Source organism: Homarus americanus, unplaced genomic scaffold (genome assembly GCF_018991925.1).
Source record: "Homarus americanus isolate GMGI-L3 unplaced genomic scaffold, GMGI_Hamer_2.0 scaffold26352, whole genome shotgun sequence".
Taxonomy (NCBI): Eukaryota; Metazoa; Arthropoda; class Malacostraca; order Decapoda; family Nephropidae; genus Homarus; species Homarus americanus.
This window is the reverse complement of record NW_024723838.1, coordinates 274954-284000: the sequence shown is the minus strand read 5'-3', so window position 1 is coordinate 284000 and position 9047 is coordinate 274954.

The window sequence follows — 9047 nt, the reverse complement described above, 5'->3', positions numbered from 1 at the left end:
ACCTGGCAACACCCACAGGCTTCCTTGATTCGCGTTCTGTGTCCTCCTCCACCCCCTGGCAGCACACTTGCAGGCTACGCCAGACTAACGTTCGCCAGCCTTCCTCATCACCCCACCAATGACACGCCTTAGGCTTCACCAGACCAACGTTCACCAGCCTTCCTCCTCCACCCCCACAGCAACACACTTATGGGCTTCGCCAGACCAACGTTCACCAGCCTCCACCTGACGGCACACTTATGGGCTACGCCAGACGCGTTCACCTTCTCTCCACCCCACAGCCACGGAAGCTGCGCCAGACCTTCCCGTTCGCTGTGTCCCTCCTCCACCCCTGACCAGCACTTGCAGGCTACGCCAGACTAACGTTCACCAGCCTTCCTCCCTCCGCCCCCTGACCAGCACGCCTGGAAGCTACGCCAGACTAACGTTCTGTGCCCCTCCACCCCCCTGACCTTGCCACTTAGGAAGCCACGCCAGACCGCGTTCTGTAGCCCTCCACCTGACAACCCCTTATGGGCTTCTACGCCGACAAACGTTCTGTGCCCTCCACCACACAATGACACACTGTAGAGCTACCAGACTAACGTTCACCAGCCTTCCTTCCTCCCACCCCCATATTTACCTTGGCAAACTGCAGACTAACGTTCTTCAACCTTCCCTCCTCACCCCCCAAAAATGACACCTTATGGGCTACATCAGACTAACGTTCTGCTTCCTCCACCTGACACACTTATGGGCCGCCAGACTAACATTCACCAGCCTTCCCTCCTCCCCAAACTGACACTTATGGGCCACATAGACTAACGTTCACCAGCCTTCCCTCCTGTCCCCGGCAAACGCCTGGGCTACGCCAGACCACGTTCCTGTGTTCCTCCTCCACCCCAAGCCAGCTTGCCTTGACTCGCCAGATAACGTTCCTGGCCTTCTCCTCCACCCCCAAAACACTTATGGAAGCTACGCCAGACTAACATTCTCCACCCTTCCCTTCTCTCTCCTCCTCTCCTCCCACCCCTACCATTTTCCATCACTCCTCTCCTTCCCACCCCCACCACCACACTCTCCCTCCCTCTCCCCATGTTCCCGAGAGAGACCCTGACCATATATAGCGTAGATAAGGGCTTTAGTAACGTAATAACAGGGTTTGAAGAACAACACACTGTACCAGAAGGCTTCACTGCCCTAAGATTACAGCCTGCTACGGTTACAGTAGACAACAACCATTTATGATACAAGATAGGATCTACTCAACAGAATACAGCAGGTCGTGAATTTGGTAAGGTACATGATGTTTGCTTACAGTACAACACCGTTCACGGGATAAAGGATATAGTCATTTTTTAAGATTGCAAAATACAGTGTGGTGGTTTTTATAGGTTACAGTTTATTATGTAGTGATTTTTACACTTTTTAGAGAATACAGTAACGTTGTGACCTATATAGGATACAAAAATACAATATAATACAGTAAAATAATAGAGTATGTAATAATTTTTGCACGTTTCAGAATACAGGAGAATATAATTTTTATAGAGTACAAAAATAGAGATGGAGAGAGAGCTGCCAGGTCCAGTTAACTATAAGGTCCCACGTGTGTGTGCTGTGTGTGTGTGTGTGTGTGTGTGTGTGTGTGGAGGTGTGTGTGTGTGTGCAAGTTAATGAGGAGGTTCCTGTCTCATTGTGTTCCAGCTCAGTAGGCACACACACACACACACACACACACACACACACACACACACACACACACACACACACACACACACACACACACACGTTTTATATCATTTATCATCATATTTTTTTACCTCCCTTTGTCACCTTTTTACCCCTATTTCCGGAGAATCATCACCTGTCCCTTCTTATTACCCTTTTATCACCCGTTAATAACCTCTATCTCATTATCATTATTCTCTACTTTCCTTCTTTCATTATTCCTCCTCGATCATTTATCGAATTATCATCTCATTATTATGCATTATGCCCGCTTTTTCCTCTTTATCTCTTTATTGCTTTGTCTTGTCTATTTTGTCTTATTTATCTCTCATTATTGGCTTTTCTTGTATCTCTTATAGAAATTTTCGGTGGGATATAAAAATCTATACTATTGGTCAGGGCAAATATATTTCTCCCCTATGAAAGAAAATATATTCATAGGAAACCGAAAGAAAATATATTTGTGAATCGATTTCATCTTTTTATTTATCTGTAGTCGATAAATATACTTCACCAAAAAATAAAAATAAATAAAATCTAATATATTTCCGGACATATAATTTGCCAATCACTTTAGAACGTAAAAATATATATATTTCCGTATTAAACACTACTACTACCACTACCATCACCCCACCGATGATGATAATAATAATAATACAATAATACACACACACACACACACACACAATAATAATAATAATAATAATAATAAGTAAATAAATAAATAAATAAAGCCAAAAAATATATATCTCAGTAGAGAGCAATATTTTTCTTGGGTGGTCCTCAAAAGCTGGGCCTTAGCGGCTCTCCAACCCTCTCGTCCTCGACTGGAGTGTGACTCGAGCCGAATTCAGATAAGTTACTTAAGAGGTGATGCTTGAGGGGAAGCTTCTCTCGAGTGAAGCCCAAAGCATCCTCGTGGAGAAGTTTTAGTGAGAGAGAGGAGCTTCACTCTCCTCTTCTTTCTTTCTTTCTCTTTCTCTCCCTTTTCCATCCTTCCCTTTCTTCACCCTCACCTCCCTATCCTGCTCTCCCATCCCTCTCTTCCATCCTCTTTTTCATTCCCCTTTTCCTTTCCATTATTCCTCCTTCCCTTCCTCTCCTCCCTTTTTCCACTTCCTTCCCACACCTCCCCTTTCTTCCCCTTCCTCCCTCCTTTTTCCATCCTCCTTCCCACACCTCCCTTTCTTCCCTTCCTCTCCTCCCTTTTCTCTCTTTCCTTTTCCACTCTTTTATTCATCCTTCCCACCACCTCCTCTACTCTACCCACACCTCCCCACCTCTCTCCCCCCACCCACCCTCCTCCTCTCCCTCCTCCTCCTCCTCCTCAAGATGATAGCTTCAACAGTAGTGAAACGAAATGCAAGGAAAATTGACCCGAATATTTCTCAAAGTTTCATAATTTTTTCTTCTATTGGAGAACTCACCTACGATGTAATATTACTATTTTTTTGTTACCGTCGTGATTGGTGAATGTGGAGGAGCTATGTGATTGTTGCTTACGAAACAAAACAAAAATCTCAAAAGTTGGTTAGTAAAAGTGTTCCTTCTTTTTCTCTCTCTCTCTACCTACCTACCTGTCACTCTGTCACTCTGTCTGTCTGTCTGTCCACCTCGCTCATACCTGTTTGTCTGTTTATCCTAATCTAACCTCATCTCAACGCTAAGAGAAGGGAGTGACAGCAGGTGCTTTAACTGTCCTACTCATGTAAGTAAACAAAGAAAACAAAATCAAAAGTTCTGAAAGTTACTTAAGTTGGTTTAATACTTTTAAATGTAGTTTTCTTTTAATACAACCAGAAAATCTGACGATATTTTAAGGTTTCCTAAAAAAATGTAAATATGAAGTGATTTTTTTTTCAGGATTTCACTACAATGTCCTAAAACGTTACGTATACTTTAAAGTTTGTCCCTAAAATGTTGCGATACTTTAATTTTTGTCCCTTAAGTTTTACAATACTTTTTAATTTGTCCCTAAAATGTTACAATACTTTTAAATTTGTCCCTAAAATGTTACGATACTTAATTTTTGTCCCTAAAATGTTCAAAACTTTAAATTTGTCCCTAAAATGTACGATACTTTCAGGTTTCCATTTCACTGTTGCATGAATGTGATTCTGTACAGTATTATCCACTATTTTGCTTACAAATTAAAAATGTCATTTACCACGATTTACAAATTTCATGTAACGGTATATTTTACATAAACTCACGTGTCATACTTCAGCGATTTATAAGATCTTAGTTCTCTTCTTTTGTAAATGAATGTAAATAAATATACTATAATTACAACATATATCCCATTATTATATGTAAATGTAAATATCATTAACCATCTTTTTACAACGTATAATAAAAACTCATGTAAATGAAAAAAATAAGACTTAATATTTACAAATTATATAATGATTTATTTTTATGTCAATTAAAAAATGGTGACAATATATTAATTAATTTACACTAACCACCTGACGAGCTGAGAGTAAATTAATTTTCTTCAAGAACTTACCTGTGTATAACGACAGACAGTATACTGTATTTACCTGATATATTGATACTGTAACTATACTGTAACTCATCAATCACTGTAACCTGTTCAAGTCATCAATCACTGTTACCTGTTTAAATCATCAATCACTGTTACCTGTTTAAATCATCAATCACTGTTACCTGTTTAAATCATCAATCACTGTTACCTGAATCATCAATCACTGTTACCTGTTTGAATCATCAATCGTTACGGTTTAACCATCAATCACTGTTACCTGTTTAAATCATCAATCACTGTTACCTGTTTGAATCATCAATCACCGTTACCTGTTTAAATCATCAATCACTGTTACCTGTTTGAATCATCAATCACTGTTACCTGTTTAAATCATCAATCACTGTTACCTGTTTAAATCATCAATCACTGTTACCTGTTTAAATCATCAATCGTTACCTGTTTAAATCATCAATCACTGTTACCTGTTTAAATCATCAATCACTGTTACCTGTTTAAATCATCAATCACTGTTACCTGTTTAAATCATCAATCACTGTTACCTGTTTGAATCATCAATCACTGTTACCTGTTTAAATCATCAATCACTGTTACCTGTTTAAATCATCAATCACTGTTACTCTGTTTAAATCATAAATCACTGTAACCGGTTTAAATCATAAATCACTGTAACCGGTTTAAATCATCAATCACTGTAACCTGTAACTCATCAATCACTGTAACCTGTAACTCATCAATCACTGTAACCTGTAACTCATCAATCACTGTAACCCCGCTTAAACCATCAATCACTATAACCTGTAACTCATCAATCCATGTAAATCTGTATAAATTGATCAATCACCTGTAACTCATCAATCACTGTAACCTGTATAAATTCATCAATCACCTATAACTCATCAATCACTGTAACCTGTAACTCATCAATCACTGTAACCTGCTTAAACCATCAATCACTATAACCTGTAACTCATCAATCCATGTAACCTGTATAAATTCATCAATCACCTGTAACTCATCAATCACTGTAACCTGTAACTCATCAATCACTGTGTAACCTGCTTAAACCATCAATCACTATAACCTGTAACTCATCAATCCATGTAACCTATATAAATCATCAATCACCTGTAACTCATCAATCACCGTAACCTGTAATTCATCAATCACTGTAACTCATCAATCACCATAAACTTGTAATTCATCAATCACCTGTAACTCATCATCACATAAACCGTAATTCATCAATCACCTGTAACTCATCAATCACCGTAACCTGTAATTCATCAATCACCTGTAACTCATCAATCACCATAACCTGTAATTCATCAATCACCTGGAACTCATCAATCACAGTAACCTGTATAAATCAATTACAACTCCAAAATCACTGGTACACCTATCCAAGCAGCGCCACATGCAAATCACTTAACTCGATAACTCCGGGTGTGCCATGGTCACCTCCCTTGGCACTGTCACCTCCCTAGACACTGTCACCTGCCTTGGCACTGCCACCTCCCCTGGCACTGTCACTTCCCTAGACACTGTCACCTGCCTTGGCACTGTCACCTCCCTTGGCACTGTCACTCCCTAGACACACTGTCACCTCCTTGGCACTGTCACCTCCTTGGCACCGTCACCTCCCTAGACACTGTCACTCTCTTGGCACTGTCACTCCCTAGACACTGTCACCTCCTGGCACTGTCACCTCAGACACCGTCACCCGCCTTGGCACTGCCCACCCTTGCACCGTCACCTCCCAGACACTTTCCCTGGCACTGTCACCTCCTTGGCACCGTCACCTCCCAGACACTGTCACCTCCCTGGCACCGACCCCCAGACACTGTCACCTCCCCGCACCGTCACCTCCTAGACACTGTCACCTCCTGGCACCGTCACCTCCTAGACACTGTCATTCCCGGCATTGTCACCTCCTTGCACTGTCACCTCCCTGGCACCGCTCACCTCCTTGGCACTGTCCCTTGGCACTGTCACCTTGCACGTCACCTCCTAGACACTGTCACTTCTTGGCACCGTCACTCTCCTTGGCACTGTCACTCCTGGCACCGTCACCCCCTGGCACTGGTCACCTCCTGGCACTGTCACTCTGGCACCGTCACCTCCCTAGACACTGTCACCTCCCTTGCATTGTCACCTCCCTTGGCACTGTCACCTCCTTGGCACCGTCACCTCCCTTGGCACTGTCACCTCCCTTGGCACTGTCACCTTGGCACTGCCACCTCCTCAGACACTGTCACCTTGGCACTGTCACCTCCCTAGACACTGTCACCTCCCTTGGCATTGTCACTCCTGGCACTGTCACCTCCCTTGGCACCGTCACCTCCTAGACACTGTCACTCCTTTGGCATTGCGGATAAACAAGAGTATGTGACCGGTGTTTTATCTTCACTACTAAGATGACTTAAAGAAACGCTACTGACTCATCTGTGTGTGTGTGTGTGTGTGTGTGTGTGTGTGTGTGTGTGTGTGTATGTGTGTGTGTCAGTAGCTAAGGGTTGGCACCAAGGCCTCCAGCCCCAAATACCTCCCCAGTTTGTCTTGTACATATCGTCCTGTTCAGTACCTCTTAGGATCTCCAAACTTTAATTACAGACTGTAAGTATATCTTGAGTAGTACTTAAGTCTTCTGTCCATGTTGCTGTGAAATTATCGTAAGAGGAGGCAGAGTCCAGGTCAGAGAGAGTCTTAGGGTGATACTGCAATGACTGTAACTTGAAGGTTGACTTAGGGAAAATAAAGATAATTGTCCTAAGAATTCTGGTCGTCAAATGCTTTAACTATTGTCCTCAAAAGTTTAAACCATTATTCTCGAAGGGGTTAATATCATCTTCAAAGGTTTAAATCTTCCTCTTCAGAAGGTTAAACATACTTTAAAAAGGTTTAAATCATCTAGAAAAGGATTAAACATACTCTACAAAGTTTAAACTCTTTCAAAAGGCTTAAAACCATCCTCATCAAATGAGTTAAAACATCCTCATCAAAGGGGTAAACTCATCCTCAATGGGGTTAAACCATCATCTAACGAGATTAAACCATCGTCCTCAAAGAGTGAAGCACACAGAGGGTCTCATGCATAAGTCAGTCAAACGCTCAGGTAGTCAGACGACCAGGTAGTCAGACGACCAGGTAGTCAGACGACCAGGTAGACAGACGCCCAGGTAGTCAGACGACCAGGTAGTCGTGACGACCAGGTAGTCGTATCGGGACCAGTAGTCAGACGCCTCAGGTAGACAGACGCCCAGGTAGTCAGACGCCCAGGTAGTCAGACGCTCAGGTAGTCAGACGCCCAGGTAGCCGACGCCCAGGCAGCCAGACGCCTGTGGTAGTCAGACGCCTGGGTAGTCAGACGCCCAGGTAGTCAGACGCCCAGGTAGTCGGACGCCCAGTAGTCAGACGCCCAGGTAGTCAGACACTCAGGTAGACTAAGGGACGTATAATACACTCGTTCAACACTATACACTACACTACACTTCACTACACTACACTACATCCATGTCACAGTCATAGACCTGACGAAGAGCAAGTCATGTCCCAAAACACCCATCCCTAAAAATACCCATGCCTCCAAAACCACCCAGCCTTACCCATCCTCCAAAACCACCCATCCCTCCAAAACCACCCATCCCTCCAAAACCACCCATCCCTCCAAAAAATTTTCATCCCTCCAAAACCACCATCCTCCAAAATTTTTTCATCACTCAAAAGAACCATCCACTCCTTCATCAACAGGGTCATAAACCTTGTAGAATAAAGTGAAGTCTCGGAACCGCAGAACAGCTCTCATTAAAGGGAAATTGGATAAAAGATTCGTCTCTCTCTCTCTCTACACGTAATAAAGGTGGTTGGTTTGCAGGACTTGACGGGACGCTGCGCTGGGACTTTGCTCTGGGGTATGGCTGAGCGTAATAGGATTTTTGATATTGGACGTATCTGGACAGTGACGGGACTCTGCTGCCATTGGACTCTCTGAGATTTGGACGTTCATTAAATAGGATAATTTGACTTGATTTTTGACTTCTTCCTTGGACTTTTATAGCGTGAAAGTTTGTGGACTTTTTTTTTTTGGACTTTAGGGAGATTTGCTGTTTGCTTGTCTATCTGTCTCTCTGTCTGTGTGCTTTTCTGTCTGTCTACCCGTCTGCCTGTCTGTCTTTCTGTGTGTGTTCTTCCTACAGATGTCTATCCTTCCTTCCCCGTCAATTCCCTGTCCATCCTTCCTTTATCTTCATCATCTCCACCCGTTTGTCTTTCTTTTTCCTTTCCTTCAACGCCCTTTGTAAATGCGTTTCCTCTATATTGGCCCTTCTCTGTCCCTTGTTCCCTCACTCCTGGTTTCATCCTCCTCCTTTCCCTTGTCTCATCTCCCTCCCTTCCCTTGCCTCATCTCTCCTCCTTCCCCTCGCCCCACTTTGTTCCCTCTCTCCTTTGTCTCACTTCCCTCCTGTTTCCCCTCTCCCCCTCTCCCACCTTCCTTCGCCTTCCCTCTCCTTTACGCCTCCTATATGTTGAGGGAAGAAGGTCAATTTGCAGGAAGAGGAGAAGGAAGTCCCCTCCTCTCCTTTCTCCCTCGCCATCACTGAAGGAAATTGTTTCTGTTCCTTGTTTTTTTGTTTGGGTGTGTGTGTGTGTGTGTGTGTTGTGTGTGTGATTTGGTTTGAGGTACCATTCCACAGTTTACGCACACACACACACACACACACACACACACACACACCTACATTTTATGGTAGGTTCCTCTGCTCACGACATTGTCTCTATAACAGTATCTTACAGTTCTCTCTCTCTCTCTCTATGGTGTATATCTGTC